General features: G+C 49.1%; 1 protein-coding gene across 1 annotated transcript in view; it reads right to left on the minus strand.

The window, feature by feature from the left end:
- The window catches only part of ATP8B1 (ATPase phospholipid transporting 8B1), a 107,329-nt gene extending 91,805 nt beyond the window's left edge, over positions 1-15,524 (minus strand). The window contains exon 1 of the mRNA XM_070361593.1: positions 15,277-15,524. The gene's annotated coding sequence lies outside the window, so the exon portion shown is untranslated. The remainder of the gene's footprint in view (positions 1-15,276) is intronic.
- Positions 15,525-15,905: the final 381 nt, after the last annotated feature.

Consider the following 15,905-nt stretch of genomic DNA (forward strand, 5'->3'; position numbering starts at 1 on the left):
GGAATCTTATGACAGATGAGATCATGCAGAGTCATGGAATCACATCAAGATGATATCCTTGTCCGACTCTTTGTGACTCTATGGACCACAGCCTGTCAGACTCCTCTGTCCTTGGGATTCTGAAGGCAAGAATAATGGCGTGGGTTGCCATGCCCTCCTCCAGGGGATCTTGCCAACCCAGGAATTGAACCCACATCTCTTAAGTCTCCTGCATTGGCAGGGGTTTCTTCACCACTAGTGCCACTGGGAAGCCCATAAAACATCAGAGCCATGATTTGAATCACAAAGAAATGGGATCTTAACAAAACAATGGGCTGATCACTGAACCAAAAGTTGAAAAGAGTGTCTTAGCCCAGTTTTGGCCAGCCACCCAAACCTTACTTTCCCTTGAGTTTCTCTTCTGTGCTATGGAAGCAATACCTGTCCTAGTAACTCCCAACTGAGAAGGTTTTAAAACTATGAAGTGATCTAAAACTGCAAAACACTGTTATTTCCAGACAAGGTCAAAGAACTAACTGGTCAGGGACTCAGTCAGATCTGCCAGTTCCTGAACTCAGAGCTTGTCCCCAATACCAGGCTGCTGCTAATCACAAATAAGGAATATTCACTAAAATTCAGGAATAACACAACACAGACATTTCAAGAGACTAAGGGGAAAAAAATCAATTCTCTTCTCATGCCCAACTCCAGATTTTTTTAAAATGCACAGAAGATCCAGGAGTTGTCAAAGGGAGCTTGAATATATACATAGTCTTTAAATTCCAAACATCTTTGTGTTCCTAAATTTTTATTCTGAGTAGTGTTGCCAAATAAAACACACAGGATGCACAGTCAAATTTGAATTTTAGATAAATCATCTTTTAGTCTCAGTATGTCTCAAATATTGCATGGGAAGGACATACTTATGTTAAAAGTGTATTTGTTGTCTAGTTAAGATTCAAAGTTAATTGTGTGCCTTGTGTGTTTTTATTTGCTTCTGTATTTCAAAATTGTTTGTACTGCTTTTCCAACCATTAACTGCAAGGTCCTGAAGGGAACCCTCACCTTGGGTGTCTTGAAATCCTCAATCAGCTCAATTTCTGCTTTTGTCAATTACTCGTTCTGAGACTTCAAGCCACCTACAGTTCCTTCACTTGGAAAAAAAGAGGCCAGTAAATACAGTCAGGGCTTCCCAGGTGGCTCAGTGGTAGAAAATCTGTCTGCCAACGCAGGAGATGCAGGTTTGATCCTGGGTTGGGAACCTCCCCTGGAGAAGGAAATGGCAACCCACTTAAGTATTCTTGCACTGGGAAATCCCATGGACAGAGGAGCCTGGTGGGCTACAGTCCATGGGGTCACAAGAGTAGGACACGACTTAGCAACTGAACAACAAGTAGAGACAGCACAGGACCGAGTGGGTAAATGCTACTTGTGCAAGCATAGAACTCTGTCAACACAGGCAACACCACTTTGTCATACACCCTGTGTGCTGGGCTGTGCTTAGTCCCTCAGCTGTGTCCAACTTTTTGTGATCCCATGGACTGTAGCCCACCAGGCTCCTCTGTCCATGGGGATTCTCTAGGCAAGAATACTGGAGTGGGTTGCTGTTCCCTCCTGCAGGGGTTCTTCCCAACCCGGGGATTGAACCCAGGTCTCTGCACTACAAGCTGATTCTTTACTGTCTGAGCCACCAGGGAAGCCCAAGAATAGTGGAGTGGGTAGCCTATCCCTTCTCCAGGGGATCTTCCTGACCCAGGAATCGAACCGGGGTCTCCTGCAGGTGGATTCTTTACCAGCTAAGCTACCAGGGAAGCCCCACACACCTCATACGCATATTTAAAATCACAATTTGGTTTTTAGACAAGGCCACATAAGCCAATTTAAATACCCTACTGTTGAAATTAACACAATATTGTACATCAACTAAACTGCAATAAATTTCTATAATTAAAAAAAAAAAAATACCGCACTGTCCATGAGAAATTCCCAAACTTTAGTGCTGCTACTGCTGCTAAGTCACTTCAGTCGTGTCCGACTCTGTGTGACCCCATAGACGGCAGCTACCAGGCTCCCCCATCCCTGGGATTCTCCAGGCAAGAACACTGGAGCAGGTTGCCATTTCCTTCTCCAATGCAGGAAAGTGAAAAGTGAAAGTGAAGTCACTCAGTTGTGTCTGACTCTTCGAGACCCAGTGGACTGCAGCCTACCAGGCTCCTCCATCCATGGGATTTTCCAGGCAAGAGTAATGGAGTGGGGTGCCATTGCCTTCTCCGAAACTTTAGTGAGTTCCCAATAAATATACCAGCTGCCCCTTTCCCATGTCTAATACAAACATTTGACCTGTGTATGGTGGTCCTGCCAACTAGATAACACTGTACCAGAGTTCCTCTGTCATTCTCGTCCATAAGGCAACACTAGAGCACTTCCACAAGTGCTTTCTTTGCTCAAATTTAAATGCTTTATTGCTTAAAAAAATAGTTGAATGTACTATTCCACAAAAAAACAATAAAAATTAAAAGGATGGCCCTAAGGTTGGAAAGCATTGGTTTCCTAAGGTTTCCAGCACCCCTGCCCATCCATGCTTGTGCTCGGCCATGTCTGACTCTTTGCAACCCTTGGGGCTGCAGCCCACCAGGCTCCCCTGTCCGTGGGATTTTTCCAGGCAAGAATATTGGAGTGGGTTGCCATTTCCTCCTCCAGGGGATCTTCCAGGAATCAACATCCCAGCCCAGGAATCAAACCCACATCTCCTATGTCTCCTGCACTGCAGGTGGATTCTTTACCACTGAACCATCATGGAAGTGCTCAGTTTCGTAAGGTTTCCAATGTCCCTATGGAATTCTTTAAACCAATCTCCACGCAACCGGTTCCCATGGTTGCATATCTCCAGGCAAAATTCCTGAATTTATCAGAGCTTGACCTCTGGCCACTCCTGGGTGGAAGTGAACACAACCAACGCTAAATTCGTAATCTTCCGTCCTGCTCCTCTGTCTCTGACATCCTCGCCTCCCATCCCTTATGTCAGAAACCTGAGAATCAACTGCTCCCTCCCATTCACGAGATCCTGGAATCTGATCCATCGCCCAGGTGGAGACTCCACAACCAAACCGCAGCTTCCGCCCCCTGCTCCACATCTCCACCGTCATCCTGGCCCAAGCCCCACCTCTCATCTCTCTCTCTCAGACCCTGGCAGCAGCCTCCTCACTGGTCTCCTTGCTTCTGCTCTTGGCTCCCTACCCCGCCCATTCTCCACATCATAGTCTGAGTTTTCAACTGAAACTCAAAATCAAATCATGTCACTGCACAGCTTACAAATACATCGATGTCTTCCAACCAGCTTGGTCCGTGCCCACCTCACCCCACGCTTCTCGGTCCCAGCCATCCCAGCCCCAGCTATCCTGGCCTTCTCACAGGTCCCAGGACACAGCAGGAAGCTCTCCCCATAGGGTCTTCGCACATGCTCTTGCCCTGAGCTGGACCAGGAAAAGCCTTACCTGATGCCTTCTCATCGTTCAGGTCTCAAGAATAATCTCCTTCAAGACATCTTCCTGGGCTAAATCGTTTGTTGTGATAAAATATATACAACCTAAAATTGACCATTTTAGCCATTTCCAAGAGCATGCTTCAGTGATGTGCAGTACATGCCCACTGTACAACCATCACCGCCACCCACCTTGGGAACTTTCTCATCCTCCCCAACCGAAACTCTGTCCTCTTAAACAGTAATTCCCATGCCCCCTCCCTCCACCTCTGGTAACCCCTGTTCTCCTTTCTGCCTCTATGGATTTGACTATTCTGTGTACCTCACAGAAGTGGAATCATACAGTAGTTCTCCTTTTGTGTCTGACTTATTTCATTCAGCATAATTCTTCAAGGTTCATTCATGTTGTGGCGTGTGTCAGAATTTCCTCCTGTTTCAAGACTGAACAGTATTCCATCATATGGATGATCACTGTGTATTTATCCATCCATCCTTCCATGACCATTTGGGTTCCTCCAGGGCCATCTTAAAGTCAGCCCTCATTATTCTTAGTCATGTCTTATTTTCCTGTAAGTGCTTATCACAGACCCTAATATCAGTGCATCTCATATCTCTTTGGTTCAATACTGACTCCTACCAACCCTCCTCCAGCAACCCTGTGAGCACCGCAGGGGAAGGTCCCTGTTTTGTTCACCCAGGCATCAGCCACCAGCACCTGCCATGTGGTCTGGAATGTAGTCAGCGTTTAATAAGTAAATGTTGACTTTTTAAAATGAAAGAAAAATGATAAGGCCGCTCAAAAGCCACCAGTTTGTAGAGTCAGCCACAAATTCCATGTACTTTGTAGTTAGCTATGAAAGAACAAATTAATGCACACACACACACATACACACACATACACCTTCACAGAGAAATATTTAGCTCTCTGGGCACAAACAATTCCTTTTTGAACAATGTTAATCGATCTATTTGTGACTAACACACATTTCCATTCCCTGTGACCCTTTCAAGAATGCGTCACATGCAAAAGTAACTTGTGTACTCAGCAATTAAGGATTTAAACACGGCTAAATGCTACAATGTGGATGATTACGCTAAACAAAACACCACAGAAACATCATGCTAAGTGAAATAAGGCAGCTCACAAAAGAACATATGTTGTGTGCTTCCATTTAGAGAAAAGGTCCAGATTGGCAAATACACAGGTTCAGAAAGCAGAGGTTGCCAGGAGCTAACGGGAGCAGGACTATGAGTGACAGCTAAAGGGGACCAGACTCCTTTTTTGAGGTTATAAAAAGCTTCCAGAATAGACTGCGATGGGACTTCCCTGGTGGTCTAGTGGCTAACATTCTGTGCTCCCAACGCAGGGGGCCCAGGTTTGATCCCTGGTCAAGGAACTAGAGCCCAACACCACAACGAAGAGTCTGCAAGCTGCGATGAAGATCAAAGATCCTGAATGCCACACCTAAGACCAGTGGGGCCAAAAAAGTATTCAGATATTAAAAAAAAAGACCGTAGTGATGGTGGTGCAACTCTGTAAATAGACTAAAACCATAGAACTGTACACTGTGAAAGGGTGGATTGTACAGTGCAGGAATTATATCTCAATAAAACTGTTTGAAAAAAGATAACCCACGTGTGTGGAGATAGGGGTGGCCAGCCTGTGTTTGTGGGCGAGAAGAAGCTTCCCCACTAGACAATTTGTGGTAAGGTTGGGAGCGGTGGGAGCAGGGATCAGGGCCTTACCAGCAATTTCACCTGTTCCCTCTTGCAGGAGAGGTCTCCATACCCTACGTCCCCCATGGAATACAGACCATCTTCCTTCCCAGGTGGAGCTAGGGGTAAAAACTCTGCTCAATCCCTGGATCAGGAAGATCCCCTGGAGGAGGGCATGGCAACCCACTCCAGTATTCTTGCCTGGAAAATCCCGTGGACAGAGGAGCCTGGTGGGCTACAGTCCACAGGGTCACAGAGTCAGACATAACTGAGCACCTAACACGGTCACTTTCCTTCCAGTACAAGCAAAAGCCTCTGCTTCATGGAAATCATCTTTTCCAGCACCTCCCCTCTCCCCAGCAAAGAAAGGCATGCTCTGACGATAAAGTTCTCTGCTGAAGTTCTGTGAATGAAAATCTTACACAAATGTGTCTTCTGAAGAGCCTTTTTATAACCTATTATGAGTGAGCTGAACACAGCCCGTTGAATTTACCGCATTTTGAAAATTCAGATTTCCATCTGCAACCCAGAGTCTGCCAAGAAAGTTATCTTTGGCTCCTCTTTCTCTTACATCCCAAGTTCAGTCCATCTGGAAATCCTGTTGGCTCTACCTTGAAAAAATATCCACAGCCTTCTTTCTCTCAGACGTCTCACCTTGGTCCCAGACTCCAATATAGTTCACCTGGTTCCGCTTTCTAACTACCCTCCCAGTCTAAGACCCTTCCCCTGGCATGGTCTCCACACAGCAACCGGAGGGACTAAAACAGAAGTCAGAGGCTAGATCACGACCCTCAGGGGGCAACGTCCTCCACTGACACCCTCATCCAGCTTGCACAAAGTCAGAGCCAAAGTCCTCACACTCATAGGAAGCCCTGCACCAGGGGCGCCATACCCCCTTGCTCTGTCTTCCCGGCCCTGCCCCTCCGCACTCCAGGTTTGAGGAACAGCCAATGACCTGTTTGCCTTCACCACACCAGCCAAGCACCAAGTCATCTGTGCCCGGGACACTCTCCCCACCCCTGCTCTGCCAAGATCTTCCTAATTCACTCTCTCCCTGCTGAGTCTTCACCCAGATGCCACCCTGTCCACTGTCCAACTGCATCCTGCTCCCTTGCCTTCCCCCCTACCCCCCGCCCAGATTCTTTTTCCCTTCTCAGCTTCCTCTTTTTCCTCCCCTGTAGCACTGATCTTCACACACACCATGTAATTTACCTGTGCGCTGTGCTTAGTCGCTCAGTAGTGTCCGACTCTTTGCAACCCCTTGGACTATAGCCCGCCAGGCTCTTCTGTCCATGGGATTCTTCAGGCAAGAATATTGGAATGGGTTGCCATTTCCTCCTCCAGGGGATCTTCCCAACCCAGGGATGGAACCCAGGTCTCCTGCATTGCAGGCAGATTCTTTACCATCTGAGCCACCAGGGAAGCCTGTAATTTACCTATTCACTATCTTTATTATCCACTGTCCTCATCTCGATAGAATGTGAGCTCCTTAAGGGCAGGCTCTTCACCTCCTTGATTAATTGACCGACGCTGAGTGCCTGGCACGAAGAATGTGATTTGTAAGTAGCTGTTGGCCAGCCGTCTTAGACTTTGTAAGGCTAAGGAGGAGTGTCCATGCTGCAGAATGACTGAGGAGACAGGAAATTCCCTAAGAGAAGCCATTCAAGAAGCTTGCTCAGTCATGTCTGCCTCTGGCAAGCCCATGGACTGTAGCCCGCCAGGCTCCTCTGTCCATGGGATTTCTCAGGCAAGAATACTGGAGTGGGTTGTCATTTCCTTTCCCAAGGGATCTTTCCAACCCAGGGATCCAAACCCTTGTCTCCTGCATTGGCAGGCGGGTTCTTTACCACTGAGCCACCTGCTAGAACTCAAGAAATGAGACCAGTAGTGACTAAGAGCACAGGGCCTGAGCAAACTTTCTTCAGCTTTTTTTTTTTCAAGTGTTGCTCTGAATGATCTCAAGGATCCAGGTCACACTGGATGCTACTTATGTGACCTTTGAGAATTTTCACCATATTTCTCTATGCAAGAGGGGAAGGCTAAGACTGATTTTAAAAAAATATTCTAAATCTCAACCGAGTTGAACTAGATAAAGTAGCAAAGCTCCGACAGATTAATATCCTTTCTGTGGTTGGGACTGGCACAGGATAGGAAGATGGAATGATATCCAGGGATAGTGACATTGGAGTCAGTGGGAAATGTGTGTATGTTTTACTTAAAAAAAAAAAAAAAAGTCTTGCTTTTAAAATATGCAAATCCTTATCTAGGCTAATTTTCAAGACACCCTATGAGCAAAAGGTCACGTAAGAGTCTATTGTTCCAATTAAGATGTTTTTAGCCTAATAGATATCTAATCATGATCAAAAGGGTTCTGGTTTTGATCCTGCTCCATGAATAAGCACATTAGTACACAGACGCAACATCTGACAATTCTGCCACCCTGTGACTGATCTCTTGCCTTGAAACCTATTTTGAAAACCATGGGTTCTACCCTAAGGTAAAAAACAATCTGATTTTTAAGTATCCCATTTTCAAACATTACATATAAGTTTTTCTCTCATTCTCACGCTCCCTCTATCCACCAAAAAAAAAAAAAATTTTTTTTTTTCTTTAATTCAAGTCAATTCTGGAGGAAAGTTACGGATTTTCACCTCTACTAGGAAATAGCCTCCCTGGAGGGCAGCTGTGGCCTGCAGAAATCTTCAGATGGTGGAGCCAGGCCTTCTGAGCTTTTAAGCCCACCCTGGTATAGAGCACGGTGTCACCCACACCGCAGGTCAGCGGGTGATGAATGACCTGTTTTTGGTACCAGAAGAACACTGGGAGGAGAGGAGGTGTGCCAGCCGTGTGAGAGCAGCCTCAGGTGCAAAGGAGAAACGTGGCTGCTGCCACGTGTCTTCCATGCCACCAGCCTCCGCGCAGTGTCCCACATCCTCATCTCCAAGATGCTTTGGAGGAAAATGTGATTCTAAATTCTCCATGTCCCTGGTCATCTTAGCCAGGTTCTATGTTCTATGAATGACAAATCTCACAAAACTGAATCACATCGCAGCAGCTCCCAGGAAGAAACAGATGTTCACATGCCCATGTTCACAACAGCCAAAGGCCCTTCATCAGACAACTGGATAAACCAAATGTGGTATACACACACCGGGGAATATCATTCAGCCTTGAAAAGGAAGCGAAAGGCAATTCTGACTCATGCTGCAACGTGGACGAACCTTTAGGACATTGTGCTGAGTGGAATCAGCGTCATAAAAGGACTCGTGCTGTGTGATGTAGCTGAGGGACCTTAGAACAGCCAACTTCATGGAGACCACGCAGGCCAGAGGTTATTAGGGGATACAGTGAGGGCGAAACAGGGAGTGACTGTTTAATAGGTACAGAGTTTCCAAATGGGATGGTAGAAAACTTCTGGATATGGACAGTGGTGAGAGCCACAAGATATTGTGAATATGCTTAATGCCACTGAATTCACACTTTAAAATGGCTGAAATGACAAATTTTATAAATATTTTACAGTGATTGAAACAAAACTCCCATGAAATGAACTACTGCTCTAGGATGACATCATGAGGAACCTCCTCTCCTCCCAGTGTTGTTCTGGTACCAAAAACAGAGGGTAGATTTTCACTTCATTCTCACCGTCTCAGCAGCTGATGACCCCACACACACTTAATTTCACTGTTTTATCAAGAGTTCTGAAGGCTTATAGAGCATCTGCTAGTGCCTGGCTTAGGGGCCCACACGTATGATTTCCACCATGGTGGCTGGGCTGATCTGTTCCAGGGTGAAATACACACACCCCGACCCACCCCCCCACATGAGTGTGTGTTTCAACCACCCACGTTCAACGGTTATCTGTTTCCTTAGAGAGAATATTAAATGTTTCTTCTGGATCCACAGATCATATACCAATCTCAGAGAGTGGTCTCAGTAGTTCACTGCGTCACAAGAAGATAGGGTAAAGGTTTGTACATGAATCACAGCACACCATGGGCTTCCCTGGTGGCTCAGATGGTAAAGAGTCTGCCTGCAATGCAGGAGACCAGGGTTCGATCCCTGGGTCAGGAAGATCCCCTGGGGGAGGGCATGGCAACCCACTCCAGTATACTGGCCTGGAGAATTCCACGGACAGAGGAGCCTGGTGGGCTACAGTCCATGGGGTCACAAAGAGTTGGACACAACTGAGCGACTGACAGTTTCATATCACACCATAAAATAAGTAACGCACCCACCACAGGAGCCTCCCCAAACGGCAGGAATGGGCGGTCAGGGGCTGTGAGCCAATCATGCTCAGCGCCCGAGTCGTTCCGATGAGGATATTCCAACTGGGCCCCATCTGAGTAAAGGTTAGAAAACTGGTTTCCAATGCTTCCTTGCTCTAAATCAAACAAACTTCAACTCTGGTGAACAAAAGCTACTCAGCAGAGAGACAAAGCCATAAATGACAGTCCTGTAAATAAGGGCCATAGCTGCTAGCCAAAGGTCAGGCTACACATACTCGATGAGAAGCACCAGGCTTCTCAGTCACACTAGGGAAGGTGGCCCTGGAGCAAGGGTGACCTCTGACACCCGGGGCCTCCAAACCCAGGAGTCCTCTCCCCAGACTGACAGCCAGCTTCCTACTGCTGATCCGCCAGAGCCTCCAGGCCCAGCTCTCCCTTATAAAGTATAAGACTTGAAGACTGATAATGAACACAGAGCTTCAGAGCTGGGAGAGGCCCAGGCCACTCTCCATGGTCTAAGGCAACCACCTCCCCATGTACAGAGGGGCAAAGTCCAGAGCAGGAAGAGAGAAAACATCCACTCTACTGTCTTACTGCTGCTGCTGCTGCTGTTAAGTCACTTCAGTTGTGTCCGACTCTGTGCGACCCTAGAGACGGCAGCCCACCAGGCTCCGCTGTCCCTGGGATTCTCCAAGCAAGAACACTGGAGTGGGTTGCCTTTTCTTTCTCCAATGCATGAAAGTGAAAGTGAAGTCGCTCAGTCGTGTCTGACTCTTAGCGACCCCATGGACTGCAGCCTACCAGGCTCCTCCATCCATGGGGTTTTCCAGGCAAGAGTACTGGAGTGGGTTGCCATTGCCTTACCAAAGAGGAAAAGACAAAAACAGAAGTCAGGCCCTCCAGGAACTTCGCAGGCTTCCACATCGCCAGTCCAGTGCTGGGAGAGTATGCTCAAGCCATTTTTTAAATGAATGGATGGGATGGACGGGTAGGTGGTGGATAGATAGGTAAATGGGATTGTACCAGTGGTCTCTGTCATTAGTGATGCTCACCAGGGGCCACAACTCAGAAACCAACAGAAAGCACTGATCCTTTAAAAAGAACCCAAGTTTGGAACAGAGAAGAGTTTTCGTTTTTTGTTTAAGCAAGAATACAGGGCTTTCTCCATAATTCAGCACTTAGGACTTGACCTTCCAATGCAGGGGGTGCAGGTTCGATCCCCAGATAGGAAACTAAAGTCTCACATGTCATGGGGTGTGACCAAAAAATTTAAATAAAGAATAAGAGTACAGAGGTGAGGGAGATGAAAGCAGTCAGGAAGTGGGGGCGAAGGAGAGGAGCTGTGTCCCAAGGGCCGCCCCTCAACTCTGCAGGAGGAGGGCGCACCCAGGTGGGGGCGGCCATCCCTCGAGGCTGTGACTGGGAACGCAGACCCCTAGGTCACCGTGCCCCCTGGTCCTTAGACACCTGGACTCTGGAACCCAAGCCCTGGGTCTAGAAGTTCAGAACCGCACCCCGGCTCTAGAGGACTTTTTCTTGCCACTGCCTGGTGCAAATACACACCTATGTTTGCCTAGTGAATACTAACATATGGAGTGATGCCCATTTCCTGATCTGTCTAGGAGAAAGGCAAAGGTGGCCTGAGCCATGAGTATTTACTGATCTGACTGGTATCAACAGCACACCAGGCTTCCCTGGTGGCTCAGACAGTAAAGAATTCACCTGCAATGCGGGAGACCTGGGGTTGGTCCCTGAGTTGGGAATATCCCTGGAAGAGGGCATGGCAACCCACTCCAGTATTCTTGGCTGGAGAATCCCATGGATAGAGGAGCCTGGTGGGGCTACAGGCCGTGGGGTCGCAAAGAGTCGGACATGACTGAGTGACTAGGCAGCCATCAACAGCACAACGGTAGTAACACTGACTACGCTTGACTGAGGTCTGTGCTAAGCCCTTTAAATCCCCTCAGTTGGCACTCATCACGTGACACCCTGAGGTAGTACTATCCGCTTCCATCTTACAGATGAGCACACTGAAGCTAGAGCAATCAAGGTAACAACTGGCTGTGGGTTATACAACTCGGGAGCCGTGAGGCCAGGACCCCAAGCCAGACCACAGCACCCCAGCACACGCGCACCAGCCCCTAACTGCTGCCTCTGGGCTCAATGTCCACGGGACCATCTAACATAGTTCCCACTGTGCGTGGTTTTGGTGACAATTTAAAGTGCAATTATCCATGGGGTTGCAAAAGAGTCAGATACGACTAAACAAATTTTTAACAATTAGGAAAAGTATTAACGTGTTCCTTAACGATCAGATGAGAAAAAAAAATCCTTCGTTTTCTAATAAAGATGAGATACAAGACTGTTTTATATATATATATACTATTAATTATGTGTGTGTGTGTGTGTGCTTTCTAGACTCTTCTTCCATAATGCCAGCTCTTCAGCAATATGGGACCTCTGAAGGTCTCATACTGGATATGATTTTTAGCTGGGCACAAGAATGGGGATTTGGGAGGACCTATCTTCTTTTCATGTTATAAAAACTCTTCTGGTAGCAAATTAATTTTCACTGTTGCTGTTCAGTCACTAAGTGGTGTCCGACTCTTTTGTGACCCCGTGGACTGTAGCCTGCCAGGCTCCTCTGTCCACAGGATTTCCCGGGCAAGAACTGATGTTCAGTCGCTCAGCTGTGTTCGAGTCTTTGCGACCCCATGGGCTGCAGCACGCCAGGCTGGAGTGGGAAATCTTCTCCAGGGGATTTTCCTGACCCAGGGATCGAACCTTGGCAGGTAGATTCTTTACTGCTGAGCCACCAGGGGCTTAAAACTCCTCTGGTAGCAAATTAATTTTTACTTATCTTAGTAGGTAACAAAACAACACCTACAGGCATGAATACAATTAATCTAATTGAACAATGCCAACAAACAGGCCTGAAAACTCACAAGACACCTAAAGATACCACCTATACACACACAAAAAAACTTTCCAGGAGACTAACCTAGAGGGAGGTCTAGAAGTAAACTCTAAAATTAACTGCCTGAGAAACTTTAAAGGCACCTCTTTAGAGACACAAAACATGAACAGACCCCATAACACTTGTTCTGGTATCTAAAAAGCAAGTTCCTCTGCATTCATAAGCGAACAGGCTTTTTTTTTTTTTTTTTTTTAACACAATGATTGAAACTAAAGAGCAAAGGTAACTAGGAGATTACAATCTCAGGTGAGCTGTAAGAATCACCTGGAGTCCATGAGTCTACTGAACACCAACACTGGATTCAAGCTTCAGTAAGGCAATAAAATACAAAAAACACACTAAATACCTGGGCATCATACTATTTTTTTTAAAAATCCATTTAATAAAGAAAACTAAGAAAAGAACAAACACCTACTATGTATAAGCAAGGTTTACTTGTTTTCTTATTTAATCTTCCGCAACCCAGGGAGGTTGAAAAACATTTTTTTCAGAAAATTCAGGAATTCATCTAAAGTGACACAATTTCAAAAATAAAGATAAGAATAAACTGTAAAGATTAAATACAATTTAAAGTAAAAGAATTGAAATCTGTGGGAATCTAAATCCATATGTTTTCCACAACTCCTTGCTCCAGGAAAAAGGGGAAGAGGAGGGAGGTAAGAAGGGAGAAAAGGAAGGAGGCAATGAGGGAGAAGCCAGGGATGGGAAGAAACATTTCACAGCTGGATGTGGCCGGAGCTGTTAGTGCCAAGACTGGAGAGACACCGGCAAAAACAACCAGTCCTGAACTTGCGTTATGCCTGCAGACTACTTACACCTGCAACTTTTTACCAAACTGTCTTAAAGCCTCAATTATTACAAAAATAAAAAGACCCCTCCGAGCTCTATCCCTAACGACTATCACTAACAAGAGCATTATTGTTTAGTGGCTCATGTCCTGTCTGACTCTCTTGTGACCCCATGGACTGCAGCCCATCACGCTCCTCTATCCGTGGGATTTCCCAGGCAAGAATACTGGAATGGGTTGCCATTTCCCTTTCCAGGGGATCTTCCCACCCACCAGGAATCAAATCTCCCTCATTGTAGGGGGATTCTTCACCACTGAACCACAGTAAGTGCACACTGATATGCATTTTCCTTAAAAAAAAACAAAAAACAGAAGGAAAACTCGAAAGTGGCCAAGGCTGCTTTCACACATGGTGTTCCTGTTCACTAGTACTAAGCTGTCTGAGTCTTGTTTGGCGCCCTATAACAGACCAAAGAATCCCTAAAAATTATCCAAGTGATCACTAGAAAATGGCAAGTGAACAAAGGTTAAGATTTCTTTCCTAAAATTAGAACAAGGAAGCCTCCACTAACTAATGAATATTATCAAGAGGATTTAGAGGAGTAATTGCAGGCAGGCAGACGTCTCCCCCAGAAGTAATAAGCATCAGCTAATAACCATTCATCAACTTTTGCACAGTACATGCATTTATAACAGGTTTTAATAAAGCCTTCAACAATAGGCCCGGAATTAATGAACGGTATTTTAAGGTCTAACATAAAAGTACTCCACAGACATGAAAATTAGAACTTCTCCTTCCTACTTTGCGCTGTTTTCTCTCTTTATCTGCCTCGTGTTTACCATCACTGGAGACTCGATCACACACCCTTTTAAGCTCGTTTCTAAACGCGGTTAACCCTCCTCTAACCTGCGGCGCGCCGGGTGGTCTTTCAGTGCGTCGCCTGCGTTGTCTCATTTCATTCTCGAGGAATGGAAGCAAGAGAGTTGCAGGCACTGCGACCAGGAAGACGGGGGAAATCTTTTATTAGGCCCACAGGGCGGGCAGTTTCCGGGAGGGGAAACTGGCGGCGTCCGGAGCTACCCAAGAAGGACTTGGAGAGCGGCGGGCCGAGGGAGCCGGGTGGGGTTGAGCCGGGCTCGCTCAGCGGAAATGGAGCTCAGGTTCCCCTTCTCCGAACCTGTCAACCCGCCTCCTGCGTTCGGCATCCCCCGGGCACCTCGTGCTCCCCCACAGCTGTCACCGATCAGCGTCCCAAGCCTCCTCACCCCACTCCGGCGGGGCCCAGGCGCGCACACTCCCTCGGAGAAGCTGAGGGGACAATGACAACTCTTCCCCAACGTGGGGAGGGGTGGGCAAGAGGGGCGGGTAAAACTCTCGCCCTTCTCTGCAACAGCCCTTCCCCGCAAGTGGCACTCCGCAGTCAGACAGCGAGGTGACAGCGCCGGGCACCAAGCTGGAGAGGGAAGGAGCTGGGCTGTTGGAGGTGCCATGGGAGCTGGTGGATAAGCCCCTACAGTCCCCGGCAGAAAACAGGATCCCTCCTCCCCATCACTTCCCAAACAGCATTAAGGCTCTCGGAAGCCGTCTGGAGGGCGCCGGTCCCGCAGTAGGCGCGGTGGCGGCGAGCTCACTCCCCATCCTTCCTCGAAGGCGCGGCCGGTATGTTCAGCCCTGGAGGTCTTTGCCGGATGCGTGGGCATCGGCTCCCAACGGGGCCCCCAGCAGAACCCTGTCAACGGGGGCTACCCGAGGGGAAGCCAGCGGCGCCCCTCAAGGAGCCACAAGCCCAGCCAGGTTGGATCTTCGGCGCTTAAGCCGGGACCTGAGCGCAGCAAACGAGCGCAGAACCCGAACGCCTGGCGCACCCGGTGAAGAGCCCAGGGCCGCCCCCGCGGTGCAGCCTATCCCGCCAGCTGTGTCTTCCCATCCCCGAGGCCGCGAAGGCTCCCGGCACCTCCACCCAGATCCCACCCGTGTGGGCTCCGGAGCCCGCGGGCGCAGACAGCTGCTGCCCCTGCCTCCCGGTTCCCCGGGACTCGTCGCCCCGCGGGACGGCAGGGGACCTGTGGGGCACATCGAGGGTCCGGCCGCCGCGCCCCTCCTCACCTGGCGCTCGCTGGGCCCCGGCTGGGGCATCCGCCGGGTGTGCGCCTCCCCGCGCGCTCGGTGCGCACCTGCCCGCCGCCGCCCGCCGGCCCCAGCGCTGGCCGCCGCGCTAGCGCTTCATGGCGCACGGGGCTGGCCGGGGCCCCGGGAAGCGTGTCCAGTTGGCGGCGGCTCCTCTGGCTCTCGCAGCTCTCCAATGGCTCCCCGCCTTCCCCCGCCCCGCGTCCGCGCCCCCTTCCTCTGCGGCCGCCCTTTTCCCTCCGCTCGGCTGGACCGGCCAAACTGGTTTCTCCGCTCCGGGGTGGTGCCTCTGGTCTCCTTTTAGCAGCCTCAGCTGGTTCGGGGGCGGGCCCGGCCGTCGGCCCTCCCTCGGTCCCTCCCTGGGGCGGAGAGGAGCCGGACGCCGAGCCCCGAGACCGGCCGACGCGGCCCGGGTTCAGTCCCCCGCCCTGCGCGCTCCGGCGGCAGGTGGGCACCCTGGCCGCGGTCCGAGCGCGTCCCCCGCCTCGTCGGGGCCGCTCTCGCCTCCCCGGACGCCCCCGCCTCCCTGGGGACGCGCTTGCCACCCCGCCCCGTCCGCCCCGCGTCACTTTCCCGCTGCCCTCGACTAGCCCGGCCGCCGCCTGGGG

Source organism: Bos mutus, chromosome 24 (assembly GCF_027580195.1).
Source record: "Bos mutus isolate GX-2022 chromosome 24, NWIPB_WYAK_1.1, whole genome shotgun sequence".
NCBI lineage: Eukaryota > Metazoa > Chordata > Mammalia > Artiodactyla > Bovidae > Bos > Bos mutus.